The sequence below is a fragment of the Callorhinus ursinus genome, unplaced genomic scaffold (assembly GCF_003265705.2).
Source record: "Callorhinus ursinus isolate GAN/ISIS: 27379988/994484 unplaced genomic scaffold, GSC_fseal_2.0 scaffold16, whole genome shotgun sequence".
Lineage (NCBI taxonomy): Eukaryota > Metazoa > Chordata > Mammalia > Carnivora > Otariidae > Callorhinus > Callorhinus ursinus.
The window spans coordinates 6,559,244-6,579,751 of record NW_027397078.1 but is presented as its reverse complement, the minus strand read 5'-3'; positions in this window follow the sequence as shown (position 1 = coordinate 6,579,751).

Sequence of the window (20,508 nt, the reverse complement as noted above, 5' to 3'; positions counted from 1 at the left end):
AATTAGGTAAAGGTAACCTGGCCCCATCTTTATTCATGCTGACACAGCTGTCTTACTTGTCATTATAGTTAGAAATAACCATCAGTAATGGTGATCAAGACCTCTCTGTCTAGGCATACCCAAATATGTGTGATAAGTGGTAGCTGTCAGAGATTACATTTGCTTACATAGCCTTAAAATCACTGAATAGAGAACCATACAGTCTAGAAATATACGAGTTTTCTTTGGCTGATGAAAATGGAAACAATAGAATAAATGCAATGAGCACAAGAAATGAAATAATAGACTTAAGAATAACAATTAGTGAAATGGAAAAACTAAACAGAATCATCTAAGTAAGCTGTTTTGGGATAAGATTAGTGAAATAGATACACTTCTACCTAGGTGGATCTGGGGGGGAAAAACAGAAAAAAAAACCCCAGTATTACAAAATGGGGTCACTATGAAAGATATAAATACAAACATAAACACTGAAAGACAAGTGCAAATTTCCTAAATACAGAAAAGTAATATAAATCAGAAAAGAGCAACAAAGAGACTAAAATAAATATAACAAAATGAAAGCAAAAGTCATAGAATAAATTGAGTTGGAAGATGTTGGTCATCTCAATAAATAGACTGAATTTATCTGTTAAAAGAAAAATATTTTCAAATTGACACCTTAAAGCAAACCTAACTCTATGTATATAAATATCAAAAAATGCAGGAATTCTTGGGCCACCAACTCTTGATTTCGGCTCAGGTCATGATCTCGGGGTGGTGAGATTGAAACCCACATTGGGCTCTGCGCTGGGTGTAGAGCCTGCCTAAGATTCTCTCTCTCTCCCTCTGCCCCTGCACCCCCACTGGAACTCTCTCTCTCTAAACAAAATAAAATAAAATAAAAAATAAAGAGAAGTCTGTTTTAAAAAAATGCAGGAATTCCAAGAGTCTAAATATAAAAGGATGAAGAAAAATTTTACCATAGAAATAAAAAAAATAAGAAAACCAAAAGTTACAATCCTTTTACCAAATTCGAATTCAGGCCCAAAAGCAATAAATGAAACAGAGAAAGATTATTTATGATGCTAAAAGCCATAACGTAAATTGAAGACACAACAGTTATAAATATCTATGTACCAAATAATATAATAATCACTCATATAGAGCAAGAACTATAGGAAGTGCAAGGAAAAAGAATAGAAATGCACAATTAGTAGGAGACTAAAACACCAATCTCAGTACAAAACAGGTAAACTGGACCATGAATGAATGAAAGATCTACAAGGTCTAAACAGAAAAAGCAATAAGATATACTGAGCATCATACCCTGATAATAGAAATCGTGAACTTTTTGAAGAACTGATGATATATTAGGACTTCCTTTCAAAAGATCAGTTTGTTTCATAAAGTAAAAATATTATAAACAACCTTGTATGATCACGGTACAATAAAACTAGAAATTCAAACACAAGCCACAAACAAAGCAAAACAAAATGACCCTTTCACCCGGAAATTTATAGGATTTCTATTAAATCTTGGTGAAGAAGTAAATACATACAAAGAAACTACAGAATCTTTGAAAAATAATGGTAATTAAAGCAGTACTTGTCAGAAATCTATGAGATACATTTAAAGCAATGATCAGAAGAAAATTTATAATACTAAACTTTCACATGAATAAACAAATGAAAATGCACTAATTACATTCTCAACTCAAAAAGTAAGAAAAGAAAAACAAAGTAAACCAAAAGGAAGCAAAATAAGGAAATATTTAAGATTAAACTAGAAATTAGTGAGGTAGAGAATAGGAACATAGTAGGTTAAATTAATAAATCAAGATCCTCTGTTTTTGAAAAAATCCAAAAATTAGATAAATCACTAGCTAATTTAATCAAAAGGGCAAAAAGCATACAAATAAGAAATAAGAGGGAAGTTACTATTGACACAAAGGAAATAGAGTGTAAGAATCTGTTTTGTACTCATCTTTGCAAATAAATTTGAGAAACAGAGATTAAATGGATAATCTCGAAGGAAAATATAGTTTACAAAAATTCACCCAGTAGAGACAGAGAGCTTAAACCAATTTCCATAATTGAAATAGAAAAAGTTATCAGGAAACTACTCCTCATAAAAGCACCTAGTTCAGATGATTTCATAGAGCAATTTTCCTGAACTTTCAGAGGCCAGATAGTCCTAATGAGACAGGCATTTAAAGTGAAGGAAAATTTCCAAACTACTTTTATGAAGCACTGGTCCCATAAAAAATTATTGGGCCAATAGCACTTATGAATATTGATGCAAAAACTCTAAATAAAACATTAGCAAACAGAGTCCAAAACCACAGTATATTAAAAAAAATGATATACCATGGCCAACTGGTGTTTATGCCAGGAATCCATTGTACTTTCATATGATTTATTCTGCATCCTGCAATGTGTTTGTCAAGTGCTGTATCGTGTATGAGAACTATGGAGCTCAGCTTGCTCTCAGGTGATTTGTCCGTAGTTATTCTTTTCTTGAATTTTAGTTACTGAGGCCTGCTCAAAGGTCCAAATTTTCTTCCAAATCTCAGCATGACTCGCAATTAAAATTAAATCATTTCCTGACTACTGCCCTGAGATGGGAGTCTTTAAAATTTGGCAACAGTGATATTTCTCAAAAGGCATCACTTTTAGTAACTATCAGAAAATTGAGTCCATTCGTCTCAAGGCAATTTTCTAAAGATACTCATGCAGGAGAAAGATTGAGAACAACTGAGTTGCTATGTGGCTTTGAGTTTTACCTGTAATCATAAATACTGGACTATTATGGAAAATCTTAGAAGAAAAATATACGTTGATTCAGTATAGTCCTTGGACTGCTTATTTGAAAGAATCATCTAAGTCTTAGGAGCTAAAGGAAGCAGTAAATTAAACTACCAGGATTCTGAATAAACATCAGCTTAATTACATACCTTAGCAACTGATGGTACCTTTGAGCCTTTAATTGTCCTTCCTTTAAGGGGGTAGAATACAAATCTGTGTATTGGTTTTTTAGAGCTGTACTGATGATATGGCAGATCAGAGCAAATGTGCGCAAGTCCCACAATTTGGGGCCCCTCCTATTGCGGTTTGTTGAGCAATAACTTAGGAAATGGGGTTAGTGGGAGGGAAGATGATTACTTCTGGTGGCGTTCAATAAGATGTAAGATTTGAACACACAGTTAGTTACCCTGTCATTGAGTTTTCTACAAATCATAGCATATGCTTCAGAGAACTTTTTCCATTTCTACATGAACCCATTAGGATGCTAGTTGGTGACCTAGCTTCCCTTCAAGGTTGTTCTTGATGTTAATATACTTTTATCTGTACAGTACAAGCTCCCACTGGGGCCGGAGGGAAATGGAATGATTAGCCCAAAGGCCATCACCCCTGAAGAATGGTTCTGGGACCACCGCTCACATGAACTTAGGCAGCTAACTTCTGCTGCAAGTTTCAAAGGCCAACTTGGAAATGAGGATAACATGGGAACTAATCTGAATTACCCTTATTTGCAGTCCATTGAGTCGAGTATAAAATAAGGCAAACTGATAGAAAGGGAAGTCACACAATATTCATTTCCCTCTGTGAATAAAGTGTCAGTCACCACTTTAAAATAAAACGACAAATGTTTTTTGAGCAACTACAAACTGACAGCTACGATACCTGACGGGATGGGGGGCCAGCTTTATTCCTTGGGTTGCAAAAATGTTCACGTACGTTAAAGGTGTCCTGCAGTAGACACTGATGCTCCTCCCAGATTCTCTTGATCCTTTTTATCATTCTGGGCAACCCTCCCTCAGCTCTAAGATCCTTTTGCTTCCAATATTTGACACTTGAGACACCTTGGAGGACTGCCTTTGGGTTACTGAAATCGCTTCATTCCACAATGTTCTATTGCCTGGGAATTTACTTCCTTACCCACCCACCTCCCCAGGGTGGCGGGGGGGGTGGTTCCTTGGCCAATGACTGGCTTGTGAAAAAGTAGGAAAGCCCAGACCCCTTGTTCCTGTAGGGACAGCCTCTGAGGAGTAGCATACTCCTCAGAGCTCCCCTTTGTGATGCACTGCTCTCAATGGGACTTTGCTTGAAATCTGAATTTGTGCCCCTACAAGTCCTCTTCACATTCCCTGCCCTGTTTTGTCCAGTTTCTCACCAGTTTCTTCTGGCAGCACATCTTAAATTAATCACTTGCGCATAAATCCTTATCTCATAATCTGCTCCCAAGGAACTCAACCTCAAATACCACCCCATCCCCAATTTAAGAACTTAACAATGTACAAAGCCCCACTAAGTTCCTAGAAACAGGCAACATTTCTTTAAAAACTCATCCGAAGAGCTAGCAATTTACACTTTCCTTGAATAGCTAATTGTGGGAGATGAAATGAGCCTTTGGGCTGCGATGTCCATCAAGGAAAGATTTGTCTCAATATGGTATCATTTTTTCCGCACATCAGTACATGTGGGCGTCAGACAATGGAAAAATATACCAGGTTTTGTCAAGGGCAGAAGCAGGAGGGAGAAGAAGGTGAATGTGTAGAGAAAGGCCTCTTTCTTTAATAGCTCGTCTTAAAAATCCAACAAGAGAAGAACATGAGAAGGAAGCTGAGAATAATAAAATCATTTTCATTCCCTCCAGACTTGCCATTATTTTTTTTCCCCACTCCATTTTGGGAGAGGCATCTTTTTTATAGTGTTTATATAGTATGAATCTGGAGAGTGAAAAAGAGAAGTAAATTGGCACTTTATAAAAACTTTCAGATACTGAAGAGAAGCCAAAAGAAGCAGATCCGATGATATATTTTAATTAATCTACTAAGTGGGGACGTCAGCTCTAAGCCCTGGAGATAACTGGCAACAGGCAGCAAAGCCTAAGTGTACAAAAGGGAAGTAGCCACTGAAACACAAAAGCCAAACGTGGAGAGTCACTGTTCAGAAACACAGAATGTCAGCAGGATGGAGAGGGCATACTGCCTCGCTTGGCAGAAAGCTTTATTAGGGCAAAAAATGGGTCTGTTTTGCTGACCACTGGAACACTGCAAAGTAGCTATACCTGTTTGTTCCATGGGGTTTCTTTAAATAAATTAAATACATTAAAGGGCGCCTGGGTGGCTCAGTCGGTTGAGTGTCTGCCTTCGGCTCAAGTCATGATCCCAGAGTCCTGGGATGGAGCCCCACGTTGGGCTTCTTGCTCAGTGGGGAGCTTGCTTCTTCCTCTCCCTCTGCCTGCCCCTCCCCCTGCTCTTGCTAGCTCTCCCTCTCTTTGTCTCTCTCTGTCAAATGGATAAATAAAATCTTTTTAAAATAAATAAATAAATACATTAAAAACATTATTCTGGTTTATTGATCTCCAAAGGTTATGTACCCTGGGATAGGGCACAGAGCAGGTACTCAAAAATATGTGTTGAATAAGGCCACTCCAAACATCAGAAACGGAACACATGGTCACTAAGTACGATTTTACTCCGCAGAATACTGGGAACAAATGTTTTTAGTCATGACTGTCCTGGAAATTTTGAGATGTATGGATCTGATTGTCCAAACCTGGTCAAAATAGAAAACCTCATTTCCCCAAAGCCTACATAAAAGAAGTACTCTGGGGGATGACTGGCTGGCTCAGTCGGTAGAGCATGTGACTCTTGATCTCAGGGTGGTGAGTTCAAACCCCACTTCGGGTGTAGAGCTTGCCTAAAAAAAAAAAAAAAAAAGGTACTGTGTGTTCAATCTGAGGCCTAAAAAAGGCCTAATATTGACTTTCCAGCTTCCCATTTAGCCTGGTTGGCAGGGATGGTTATTGTAACCTAAGTTACATAGATACTGGGAAATTTTAAGGGATTTTTAAAAGATGATAAAGCTGATAGAATGTCATAGATGTCTTTGAGACTAAGTGGAATGGGGCTTGTTAGAATATGGTAAAAGAATAGAACAATGCAAGAAAGAGCTTTTTTATGTATGATATCTGATCTTGTCTATACATAACATCTGACATGAAGAAGAGGCATATTAGGCATTTTTTTAAAGATTTTTTTAAAATTTATTTGACAGAGAGAGACACAGCAAGAGAAGGAACACAAGCAGGGGGAGCGGGAGAGGGAGAAGCAGGCTTCCAGCTGAGCAGGGAGCCCGATGTGGGACTCGATCCCAGGACCCTGAGATCATGACCTCAGCCAAAGGCAGACGCTTAATGACTGAGCCACCCAGGCAGCCCATATTAGGGATTTAATAACATTAAGTAACAGCATGAAGACTGAAGGTACATGCTTAAAATTTTGAAAGGAATCGTATGCCCTAAATTGGTCTACAAGATTTAAAGTGTATTTCTTTCATCTCCTTCCAGGGCCCTGTATTTTGTCACCTGCTTCCTAATTTCCCCTGGCAGGTTCCATATCTAAGCTTTGGTTCATAATTTTGATGCTTTTTACTGGCTAGGTGTGCTCCCAGTAGCAGTGCATATGTCATCCCAATCAGAAGGAGTTTGACAGTCAATTAACTGACTCACTAACAGAAGAGTAACATTTTCTTTATTTTCATGATGTGGTATAAGTCTATTGAATAAAATTAAATCTCAGTGGATACCTATTCAAGCCCAGTAAGAAATATTATAGAGTACTCTATCTATCTATCTATCTATCTAATCTATCTATCTATCTATCCATCCATCCATCCATCCATCTCCATTTTTAATAAGGAAATTGGACTATAATTATATTAAGTAATTTGCGCACACAGAGTGCTTCATACTGATCCTGGGACGAAGCTCCTGTCTTCATAGTAAAGATGGGAAACCTGACTCTCAAAGAGGATATGACTTTTTTTGTATTTTCCCAGGGTTTATGATTTGTGCTCCAGCTTGAATATCTTGGCCATGTCAGATGGCATTTTTTTTTAAAGACTACAGTGTAAAAACCTTATTAAAAAAAAAACTCATTAAATTTTTCTTCTCCTTAAATAAGCAACAACGTCCCTTCTTTAATGAAAATTGTTACTAGAACTAATGAATTCCTTCTTGAAGAGTTCAGTTAATATGCTTGACTTATTTTAGAGAATTATAATTCTTAATGCTGGCTTTCTGCCAGCAAATAGAAAACAGGAAGAAGAACGAGGGGAAAGGGAAGAAAACAAAAAGAAATAAATGATATATCCAGGGCACACCTAAAGGCAAGATACACCATTAAACCAAATTGCCTATAGGATCAGGTTTTTTCTCCACAGAGGCAGAAGCCGTCAGTTCTCTCGTAAGAGGTGGTGTTGGCAAGGATCAAGGAAACAAGTTAGACACATCTCAGCATGTAGGTATTTTATTTCTTCTCTGACAGGACGAAAACACCCTTGCTCCTAAGAAATGCTTTATTATAAGTGCCAACTGGTTGAACATTAGGTCACAGACTAAAATCATCACAATACCACTGAAATCCTGAATGTATTTCCCAAATATAATTAATACTAAACACCTATGCCACTTTTGGCAAAACCTGAAAATCAATCACGCCAAATTTAATTTTAAAATGTATTTAGGAAAAAAATTTAAAAAATAAGTATAAAATAAAAATGTATTTAGGGAAAAAATATTCTAGCCTGTGAGGTCAGACTTCTTCAGCTCAACTTAAATTACTTCCTCAGATGTATTTTCTTGTGTCAGTGAGTGAGAAAGGAAGGGTGTATATTATTGCCTTGTTACTGTTGTAAAAGAAAAGGTTTCTTTAAAAGAGAAAGAATGGGGGCACCTGGGTCCTCAGACGGTTGGGCGTCTGCCTTTAGCTCAGGATATGATCCTACCGTCCTGGGATCGAGCCCCACATGGGGCTCTCTGCTCAGCAGGGAGCCTGCTTCTCCCTCTCTCCTCCTGCCTGTAGCTCCCCCTGCTTGTGCTCTCTATCTCTCTCTCAAATAAATAGATAAAAATCTTTAAAAAAGAGAGAATCGAAAGGAGAATCTTCCCTCTCTCTGTAAACAAACAAACAAACAAAACAAAACCCAAACCAAACAAAACACCCACCTAGGAGAATAACCATAAAATACTCAAGTGGTACAAAAAGGTGATCCTCTAACAAGTCTGTTTACTGAGTCCTAGCACAGCCTCCTGTGACTGAGTCCTTTTAGATTTCTCAGTAGAGGAAGGAGAGATTTAGCATCATTAGAGAAGATTTACATATGGTACAATCATGTCAGGAACATCAGAGACAATTCTCAAACTAGCAGATAAATGAATCCCATGACCCATGACATCACACTAGCCATTAGAGAGAAGACTGCTCCTACTCCTGAGCTGGATCATGTGTAGGGACCAAAACACACCTAAGTCTAAGCAGTTGGTCCATGGGATTCAAATGCCCACCTCACACATTGCTTCAATCATCAATAAGATCTGAGAGGAGACAGGTGAAATCATCATTAAAAGCATAATGCCACTGGAAAACAGTTGATTCCTTTGATATTTCACTTGTTTCTTTTTTTCTTGCCACTCCCCATACACATAATTGAGTGTGGTAATTCACTTTTGAAAATGTGGTTAATAACCCAAAACCGGTAAACTTGTGGCCGAGACAGAACAGTAGCCGATGACCAGAAGGACAATTCAGTCTTGGCAAACCGGGAGCCAATGCTATGATTTTTTTTTACCTTTAATGTGACTCTTAGATCCCTTAAAAGTTACCAGTACATTAGTTTCTGTCTGAGAATATGAAAGTCCAGCATCTATCATTTACCTAATGAGCCAGTGATTTTTCATAACATTTTTATGTTCTTTCCCTTTTAACTGAAAAGCATTTGGAAGAAAAGTAAAGTTGATGATTTCAGTGTGTTCATTAAAAGGAAAACTAAGTTCTTTTTTGTAGGATTTACTATTGTTTTTCTTTTGAAGATTTTATTTTTATTTTATTTGACAGAGAGAGAGAGAGCACAAGCAGGCGGAACAACAAGCAGAAGGAGAGGGAGAAGCAGGCTCCCCGAGGAGCATGGAGCCCGATGCGGGCCTCGATCCCAGGACCCTGGGACCATGACCTGAGCCGAAGGCAGACGCTTAACCTACTGAGCCACCCAGGCGCCCCTACTATTGTTTGTTTTTTTTTATATTCTCTTTTGTCGCTTATTTTGTATTTGTAACAAAGGAGATAAGGATGAGATTTGTTGGTGATAATGCTACCCCCACCAAAATGTTGATCTTTTACCTTCGAAATGATAAACTGCCCCATTTTTTAAGTCCATTATCTCCTTCACGCCATCATATGCTCTTTTTCTTCCTCCTACTCATACCTTTTCCCCATGAAATAATCAAAAGAGCTCATTAGATAAGTCCAGAGTTCGACCGTTTCTTTAAGTGCTTTTAATATACATAAGTCTGGTTCATGGTGGTAAGAGATTAGCTCGTTAATTGTCCTAAGAGATTTAGGTAGCAAGGTAAACCTCTTCTTCAACATCTTTGTATCCTTCGGGCTCCTGCTTTCTTCAGATGTATAGAGCCCAACCTCGGTTGTTGCCTACCTCGTTCTGTATCCCAGCCTAGTCTGGGCTTGGAGGACCGCTGAGAGCAGCTAGGAGCATGATAAAACACTGCCATATGAAAATCTTTCTATTTCTGTGGACACCTTCTTTGAGTTGAGCTCATTATTGTGCAGTCCAAAGCACAAGAACCTAGCAGGGCTGTGGCCCAATGGCTCTGGAAATTCTGTCATCCTTAACAGGCCACTTTCTGCCTCATTCTCCCCATCTAGTCCGACATGTGGTGGATCCAAGCCCACCCCTTACTGACTGAGTGACTTGGCACAAGTGCCTGAACTACTCTAAGCCTTCTTTTTCTCATCTATACACAAGCACAACAACAGAGCTTTCCTCCTCAGATTTATTTTTTTAATTTATTTTTTAGTTTTGGGGTTTTTACAAATATGGTATATTTTTCATAATTTTGTAAAATTTGAGTATAGTTGACACACGATGTTACATTCACTTCAGGCATACAACATAGTGATTGGACAAGTCTATACATTATTCTGTGCTCCCCACACGGGTAGCTACAATCTGTCACCATACAACACTAGTACGATACTGTTGACGGTATTCCCTATGGTGTACCTTTCATCCCCATGACTCATTCATTCCATGACTGGAAACCTGTATCTCCCACTCTCCTTTAGACTTATTTTTATTAATTAAAAAAAATTTTGGGGGCACCTGGGTGGCTCAGTCCTTTAAGCGTCTGCCTTTGGCTCAGATCATGATCCCAGTCCCAGTATCAAGTCCCGGGATGGAGCCCCACATTGGGCTCCCTGCTCAGTGGGGAGTCTGCTTCTCCTTCACCCTCTGCCCCTCTCCCTGCTCCTTCTCTCTCTCACTCACTCTCTCTCAAATAAATAAATAAAATCTTTTTAAAAAAAAGTCTTCTTTTGTTTTCTTTCTTTTTTTTTTTTTTAAGTAATCTGTACACCCAACATGGGGTTTGAACTCACAACCCTGAGATCAAGACTCCCATGGTCTTCTGATTGAGCCAGCCAGGCACGCCAAGAGTCTGTTTCTTGGTTTGCCTCTCTCTTCTTTTTTTTTTCCTCTTTGCTGGTTTTGTTTTTTTAAATTCCACATATGAGTGAAATTATATGATATTTGTCTTTCTGTGTCTGACTTATTTTGTTAGGCATAATACTCTCTAGCTCCATCCACATTGTTGGTAATGGCGAGATTTCATTCCTTATGATGGCTGAGTAATATTCCATTATATATATATACTACATCTTCTTTATCCATTCATCAGTCCATGGACACTTGGGCTGTTTCCATAATTTGGCTATTGTAGATAATGCTGCAATAAACATCGAGGTACATGTATCCCTTTGAATTATTTTTAAATTTTTGTTTTGAAATTAATTCAGAATTACAGAAAAGTCTTCAGAACACTGCAAAGAACTCCTGTGTCCCATCTACCCAGGTTTCCAATTGTTAATGCGTTACTCCATTTGCTTGCACGCTCTCTCTCACTCTCTCTCTCCCCATCCCTTTCTCTCTCTCTCATTATCGTTAGTCTTTTCTAAACTCTTGGACAGCCACTTGCCAACTTAATGTCCCGTCACTTCAAAACAGTTTGATTCTATTTTCCCAAAACAATGACATTCGCCTACATTACCAGTCTAAATCCCTCAAAATAGGAACTCAACACTGATACAACACTAGCATCCAACCCAGGGATTCCAATTTAAATTAAAAACTGGGGCAAATCTCTAATGACTTGATTCCCCACCCATCCCACTGCTCCCCACTCCACATTCCCTGGGGTTACAGAGTTAATTGATAAATTACTCTCAGGATGATCCCTCCTTCAGGCAGAAGAGCCAATCCCATGCCTGAACAGGTAGATTATAAGAAGTCTGAATCCAGTAACTTGAGAATTTGTCTTGAGTCCAGCTTTCAGCCCAATTCCATTTAAAGTTCTTACATCATGACCAAGCCCTGCCATTCCCTGGCCCCGCCTTCAGGACTTACCACTTTACCTCTTTTCCCTTTGTTTAAGGCCCTGTCCTTAGGGTTGGATTCAGGGAGAGTTTTCAATAACTGTGTTTAGTAGTGAAACCTTTCAAAGGAAATTCCACTGAACCACTACATACATAAAGAGAGAGGTACTTGGATAGGAAATCTGATTCTTCCATTTTCTAGCCTTTTGGAATGATTTAACCTAGCTGGGTTGCCATTTTTTCATCTGTAAAATGGATCACTAGGTGAGGCAGAGCATTGAGGTCACATGGGAGGATATATGAAAAATAACTTTTTGTCAGTGCCCTGATAATCAAACCATTTCAAGAAAACTAATTATCACTATGTAGTAGAATAAAATCTGTTGTATAAATAATAAGAATGCAAATTCATTGCATAGGATGCAATAGCCAAGGAGACCACATCCAGCTTGGTCAATACATCATATTCTTCATAGGAAACATACCTGGGAAGCCGAATTATAATAGCAGATTGCTTAGTTGGCATGGGGCCAGCATTATCAGACTAGCCATTTTGATCTCCTTACCATAATGATTAATATCATTTGTCTCCTCTATAAGACTAGCTCCCAAGTTGCCAGACACTTGTTGAGGTTGTTCAAGGAAACCCCTTCTCCTGGTTTGACAAATCTTTTATCTTAGGGATCCATTTCAAGAATTTATTGTTTTTTTTTTTTCCCTTGACAGATTATCCTACTGATTTCTTCAACATAAATTATATTATGGTGTACATCCCCAGTAACCTTGATGGTGTTTGGGAGCTACTAAATCCCTTTAGGTAGTTCAATATCTTGGGGAAATCTTGCTGGCAACAGAGAAATCAAGACATTTGGAAGGATCATCAGAAATTTGTTGTCATAGTCAAGATCATGCAACATAAGGCAAAATAATCAATTCCTCAGAGTTGAATAAAACCATGTATACCCAATTGTGGTAAACAGAGTCAAGGGTAATCCCCATGATCCCTGCCTCCTGGTATGCATGCCTTTGTGTCAACCCATCCTTTTAAGTGTGACCAAGACCTGTGATCTGTTTGTAACCAAGAAACACAGCAAATGTGATGAGATGTGTGTGATTCTGTGCACAAGATTTTGTTACATAGATTGGAACTCCCATTTGCTGAGACACTCTCTCCTGTGCTGACTTTGAAGATACCAGCTGACTTGGTAGGAACTGGCCTAAGGGGACGGTCACGGGTTAAGCAATTGAGGGTACCCTCTGGCCAATAGCATCAAGAAGTGTAAGCCCCCAGGGCGTCTGGGTGGCTCAGTCGGTTGAGCGACTGCCTTCGGCTCAGGTCATGATCCTGGAGTCCCAGGATCGAGTCCCGCATCGGGCTCCCTGCTCCACGGGGAGTCTGCTTCTCCCTCTGACCTTCTTCCCTCTCATGCTCTCTCTCTACCATTCTCTCTCTCTCTCTCAATAAATAAATAAAAATCTTAAAAAAAAGAAAGAAATGAGTACCAAAAAAATACCATTCTTAAAAAAAAAAAAAAAAGAAATGTAAGCCCCAGCCCAACAGCTTACAAGACCCTGAGTGCTGCCATCAGCCATCAGAGCTGGGAAGTAGATTCTCCCCCAGTTGAGCCTCAGATGAGACTATAACCCTACATGACATCTTCACTGTAGCCTTATGAGACCTTGGAACAGAGACTCTAGCTAAGCCATTCCTGGACTCTTCAGCAACAGAAAATACAAAAAAATCAATGTGTGTTGCTTCAAGACACTGAGTTTATGGTAATTTGTTTCACAGCCATAGAAAACTAATACGCCAATAGACCTTTTCTTTATTAATGTTGCCTGAGTTTCCTCAAGTCATGACACTCCCACTAGACCTTATAGTAGATGCTTCCACAGAAAACCTCTTCTACGCACAATCAACTGTCCCATATTTCAGTTTATGTGGTGGTCTCAAAGAGTGCTAGAGAGTGTATTCATGTATTTAAGACTCTAAGAACTAATTCCATGACATACTTCTCTCCCATCCCAATATGAGCCCTATCATTAACTTGTAGACAATGTCATCTCTTGTCATCTTTATTTCTTCCTTCAGTTGGCCATGTTCTCATCATCCCAGGAATTTACACCTTTGCCCCAACCATAAGACAAAACAAAACAAAAAAAGAATTATATCCGTAGCTGATTAATTGTCCCTTCTGAGTCTTGATCGTTTCTTTCCCAGAGAGCAATCTTTTTCAAAGGTCTGCCCTCAAAATGAATGAATAAGAATTCAACCAAGTGAAGAAGGGGAAGGAGAATGTTCAAATCAAAGAACAGGTTCAGAGCACACAAATCCCCATGGTGGGAGAGCACACAATGTGAAAGAAAGCAGAAGATGTACACGATAATGCTGGGTAGGTAAGATGGGGTCATATCATGAAAAATCTTCATAGAGCATGTTAAAGATTTAGCTTTTTAACCTCAGAACAATGAGAAGCTGCCGAAAGGTTTTGGGAGTGTGGAGAGGTAGCATGATCAAAGTACCCTTTGGAAGGGGTGCCTGGCTGGCTTAGTGGGTAGAGCATGAGACTCTTGATCTTGGGGTCATGAGTTCAAGCCCCATGTTGGGGATAGAGCTTACATTAAAAAACAAACAAACAAACAAAAAAAGCCCAAAGTACTCTTTGAAAAAGATGAGTCTGGCCAAAGTGAAGGAGAACATAGTGAAAACATGGAGAACAGTTAGAAGGTGACTGAAGAAGCTATCTAGTGAGAGATTATAATAGCCTAGATTAGTGGGATAGCAATGAAAATGGAGAAGAGCTGGAGCTAATTGGACAGAGGGGCCTAAAGTTATTACTCACTATTGTTTCTTAGAAATTTCATAGCCCTCATCTTGGAAAGTTTTCTGATTTAATTTTAATTTGCCTGGAGAATTTCCTCAGTCTCTCCAGAAAGGATGCATAGTTAGCATACTTTCTGGGCCCTTGCATGTGTGAAACTGTGTCAACGTTGCCTTCGTAAGTAAATGAGGGCATCGGCTGCTATATTTTTCTCTCAAAATTTTATAAATGAGCTACTGTATCCTCTAGTTTTATATAGCAGAAAAGAAATCTGTTTCCCTTTGATTATCTTCTTTTTTGTTCATCCTTTGTTTTTTTGTCTGAAAATTTCCAAGATACTTTACCCTAGAATTTCACCAGATATGTCTAGGAGTGTATCTTTAATCCTGTTGGGTGCCCAATGAACACTTGGTATCTGAAAACTTGATTACGTTTGGAGCTCAGATAAGATAAGCTCAGACAAGCTCTAAAATTTCTTGAATTATTGCTTTCTTTCCTTCATTTACCTTCCCTCCTGGAAATTCTATTCTTGGCATAAATCTCAGGGCTTGTTCTATAACATGTTTTCTTTTTTTACTCATGATTTCTATTTCTTCATATTTTGTTTTGCTTTTCGAGAAAGTTTCCATATTTGAAATTTCAAGTCACTTACTCAGTTTTCAGCAGCATTGATTCCATTTTTTCACTTCTTTGGAATCTTTAAATTCACAAATCCCACTTTTTTAATTTTTCATTTTTTTAAGTTTTTTTTTAATTTTTAAGTAATCTCTACATCCAGTGTGGGGCTTGAACTCACAATTCCGAGATCAAGAGTTGCACACTCCATGGACTGAACCAGGCAGGTGCCCCCACAAATCCCACTTTTTAAAATTTCCAAAACCTTTTTGTTTTCTCATAATTTCTTTTTTGCATTTCCTTTTATTTTTCATAGGAATTCTCATCAGATTTTTTTTTTTTTTTTTTTTTTTTTTTAGTTTTCCTCTAATACAGTTACTCTTTTCCTTGGAACTAAGTCATCTTAATTGATCTGTGAATCACACGTCCACTCACTGCAGCAAGTGTAGAAATGTCTACAAAAACCTTTGCAGGTAGGGTTGGTGAAGCCTGTCAGGCCATGCTGGCTTTGCAGAAGAATGAGGTCAAAAGTTTTTCATGTTAAACCACTGGTGAAACAACAGGACTGATTGGTGCTGAGGACTCTATTATTTTCGTCTTCTCTGCATGTGAGCTTTGAGTGGCTGTTGGTTTTGGCCCGTTAGAAGGGAAGCAGTTCAAAGCAGCAGTCCCCCTCAGCAATGGCAATGTCCATGAAATCAACAGAGGGTCTCAGGGATTCCGTGGTGAGCAGGAAAAACGGGTTGATCTCCAGAGGTTTAGGCAATTCCTATACTCTACTGTCTGCCCTCTCAGAAAGCCTTGGAATCTGAGCTCCCAACTCCAGGCTAGATCAGAGAGAAGGGTCTCCTCCCTCCTGGTGATTGAAATCATGCAGCGGAGAGGGCAGCTTCTCCTAACCTGATCTCTGCAAGGTCATCTGGGAAGCCTGACGATCCTAGATGTGTAGGATCCCCTCCAGGTTCCTACAGTGAAACATGGTCATCTCTATACCACCTCCCCAACCCCTCCCACCCAAAGACACACATATACATAAGCTTTAACCTACTCATTGATTCACCCCTGCAGGAGGCTGAGGGAAACAGGAGTGAAAATCATGTGCTCAGGCTGCCCTCTTCCCAGAATCCTTCCTCTGGGTAGTTATATATATATACATAATATTTCTTTAAATGTTTATATATTTATATATCATTTATATATTTTTATTTTTATTTCCTTTCATCTATACTAAAATCCCCTTGAAGGCAAGAATGTCAGGTAGTTATGGGTTTTTTTTTAAGACAAATTGTGTAATGAAGATAGTGTAACCCAACTTCAGTATATATCCCTTAAAAACACCGATGGCATTCTAGACATGATTCATAATTGGTAAGTGGGTGAACCAAGCAAAAACACATGCCTTGGAACTAACAACTAAGAAATACAGTCGCGTTAGCCATCAGAAATTGATTTTTTTCTCGTGCATTTTGCCAATTTTGTATCGACTAGTTGTCCTTGAAAATCAAGATACTATTGATCTGCATCAAGTACTTAAAGGGTTCTCAAGAAATATTTGTGGATTTTGATGAATGACAAAATAAAATAAGACCATGGTAGACTAGTCTATGCAATTTTCATTGTTTATGTTTCTTAAATCACTGTGTATTTTCCTTTCTTTAGTAGCTAATATCAACTAGTTAAGGAAACCTTTCTGATTCCCAGGTCACTTCTAAGGCTTTGTGAAGTGGCTTTTGAATAGCTTCATGATAAACAATCTTAGGAGATGCTTGACCTGCCTTAAGGTCTTGAGTGTCCTAATTCCTCAGTTGATCAATAGAAACACTCTTGACGATGTATTGTTGAAAATATAAAGTACGTAAGCCCATAATTTTCTTCTGCTGTGAATGTAATTGGCTCCCATTTTAAGCAAAAGCACTTTGAGAAGGTCAGAAAATTGAACGCTGCCTCCCTCTGGATACAGAAATAAGTAGTGAGGACACTCTAAATGATGTCAGAATGATGGGGTGGCTGAAATAATGATGAAATTAGGACAAGAGGTATTTTCAAAATAAACTGGTTCACTACTCCTGTTGCTAAAAGCATATGGAATATCACTAAATGTTCAGTAAGGACGATTACCAAACCACCCAAAGAAGCAGTCCATGGAAGAGTCAAAGGTCTATGAAAATGAACAGAAATAATTTATTTTCCCTTCTTCTAGTTCAAATAAACGGGAGGTTTTTTTTCTAAGTTTGAATGAGACCAAAGAGGCTCAGGTGGCCCTGAGAGCCTTGGAATAGAGATTATTATGTAGAGATGACAGCTAGAGAAGTCTTAACCTGGGGTTCGATTTAATTGGTTTCTGTCTACAGGACCCCATATTATTTATCCCAATATGGTTCCAAAATTCTCTGCTTCCCTGCAAAGTAGATGTTCCCGAAGATTACCTCCTGCCTACCAGACTGAATCTCTATTAGTTGAAATGTTTTGTAATAGTTGTTGCTTCCATTTTAGCTCAGCTGGACTCAGGAAATGAAAGGGGGGGGCGAGTAGCTAGGGTGTATTTAGGGAACACAGGGCTATAGCTCATTGGCATGAGCTTTAGGAAATTTTTTTTTGTGGTTTCCACTTGTCCCGATTATGAATTTCTGACACCACACTGGACACCTGTACCCTGCTTACAACATGGCGAGAGAGACCCCAACTTGGAACTCTAATTTTAGAGTCCCATTCTGGCCCTCCTCAAATGGTACCCTACTACCCAAGCTGAGGAGTCCATGGGGCTAAGGGGTCTGAGAATTCTAGCTTGAACCAGGATTTCCAGATTCTTATGGAAGTCTATTTGTCAAGATAGGAGCATAAAACATTTTATATCCCTGTTTTCTAGCTTGATTTATAACATGTTTTTAGATAAATAGTGTGTGGGCCTTCCTTTATACTCTTGACCTGGTCTCCACAAATGGTAGAAATGGGCCTGCTTGGCACTACTCCTTCTGGGCAGCAGAAGACTCTACCTGACCAATTCTTGGACCACCTCCGGTGCTGTTCCCTTCTTACCTCAGAACAAGACTGTAAATAGTGTGTGGTCCTGGCTTTCCTATTACCATGTTCCTTCCTCTGAGTTTTCCTGTATGTAGAACAAGGAGGTTGGACAAGATGAGCAAAAGTTCCCTTCTAGTTCTTTGACCTGTAAGCATGGCACAGAGCAGATAGGTATGTTTGGCTTTTCAGCATTTACTGGGGTCTTTAAATCATTTTGAACCAAGGGTAAAGCAGAGTGGGTCCTTAGTCACGTTTCTGTCCTAAGCATGCAATGGAGTTTCCCTAGGTCTTACCAACTTGTGCATATGAAAATGAACTTAATAACACTGATAACTTCAGTTCCAAGAGTTTCTACCCACATGTTTAGGGCGAGAGCCTCTGCCCTCCTCAAAATTTCACCCAACTATTTATGGGCATTTCCAGGGTTTCTTAATAGTTCTTAGGTTTCTCCATTCTAAGCCGCCATGTTAGTGTCTAATGGAGAAAGCCTTTCTTCTTAACCCTCCACACCATATGTGTAGCTCATGTGAGTGACAGAGAGCATTAACAGTGGTCCTAGGGCACCAGCTCCTGATGCCTCTAAGGTTATAGTTCTGCACAACAAGCTGCAGCCATGGCGTGTACCACAGGTGGAGAAAGAATGCCCCTCCTCCCTTCTCTCTATTTTACTTTCTACTTTGTCCATGGGATGGATACATAGCAGAGGTGAGCCAGCTCCCCTCTCTCACACTGTCATGTGACAGCATAGTTTCTCTAGAAAGGACTCAGACACAGATCCAAGGACCCCAGGACAAACCCTGACACTGGCTTCAATATCCCTGTCTCTCCCAGGTGCTGAATGTTCTCTGGCCCCTTCCCCACATGAATACTAACCAGGCAGATGCCCATGGATTACTGGCCCACTAACCTATTAGATATACCAGATATGTGAAAACAACTGGAACACAATAAATCAGTGAATGAATGACTTATCGAGATAACTAACTCCCAAGGAAACGATGGAGTACAGCGATATTAGGCTGACTTTCCAAACATTTCAGAAATTTGTTCAGATTCACAGTGTTTATGATTACTCGCTGAATATTTTAGGCCATTAGTGAATGGTTCTTGCATTTTTGGCAATAGAGAAAGCTAATCATTAATATTCACTGGGTACTTGTGATGTACCAGAAACCAGGATACACATTTATATGCATTATCTTACTTATTCCTTTAGGTCGGGGGCTGGTAAACTTTTTCTGTGAATGGCCAGACAGTAAATTATTTTCAACTTTGTGAGCCATAATCCTAACATCTCTGTCATACTTTTCAGCTCTAAAAGCCAAAGTGTCAACAAATGAATTTGTCCGTGTTCCAATAAAACTTTATTTACAAAAATAGGTTGCAGGCGGCATTTGGCCCACAAGCCATAATTTGCTGACCCCTGCTTTATGCAATTCATGAGGATGGTACTGTTTGCATCTTTGTTCAACAGACAAGGAGACTGAAGCATAAAGAGGCTAAGCCATTGGCCCAAGATCTCAGATAGGAAGGAGTGGAACTGGGATTTGAAACTAAGCAGGCTGATTGCAGAGCTCACACTCTTTAGCACAGAGCCATTTGGGGCGCAGGACAGTAAGTTACAGATTACTGTTGGTGGGAAACTTAAGGGCTGGGACCTGCCTTTGAACCTGCATTGCACGTGGGCATCATGTTTCCTTCCTCAGACATCATTGCCAACAGAGATCTTGATAAGCAGGTTTCCCCCGCTGAGAGCAGAGCGTTCCTATGAACACTTGCATAAGCCGAAATGGTGTAAAGTGAAGAAGCAATTACCATTCATTTATATGAAAAAACTGAGTGTTCCCAAACCCCCCAAATCACCTCTCTTATGCTTTTCTGATACCTTAGGACACATCTTGTGAACACATGCAGAAAATAAATCAAGATAAAGCACAGATGTTCACAGACACGGCTCAGATGGCGGCTTGATGCTGAGATGTGCAGTGTAATTTCTGGGGAAGGAGCTTGGCGGGGCCACTCTCACTGTTGGGGGTGCGTGCTGCCTCTATATTGGCTCGCTGCAAAACAAACACTGAACGCCCTTTTCTCTTTTCACCTTTGTTCATAAAAGCAGAAATCCTCTTTGGATTTCTTTCAGTTAGTGAAAACAGGTGCTAATGTAGGTCTTTCCTAAAAGCGAAATGGCCCAATGTGAACTTTTGAAAAGCAGGGTATACCTGCATACTGATCATCCATTAAAGGGAAAAAAGCCAGTAATAAATGAAAGGTCACTTTCTCGCTTTGAAGTATCAGGAAAGGGTAGTGTATGCCCCATCTAACAACCCTTAATTAGAGAATTGCAGCATTCATGACTTCTTAATTGCTCTAATGATATGATCTCACTTACTACTCATTAATTTCCTCTCCAACACGGCCCTTCAAGCCAGCTCCACCTTTCATAAGGAAGCATGAGTCAGTAATAATGATAATGATAATAATGATGATAATTCCATTAACAACAACACATTTATATAGTACTACTCTAAGCCACTCTTCTTTTTTTAGGGCCCCTAAACATAATGTTCCCAGATGGCTTCCAAAGTCATGGCCCCAACCTTTCCCACCGCCCAGGTC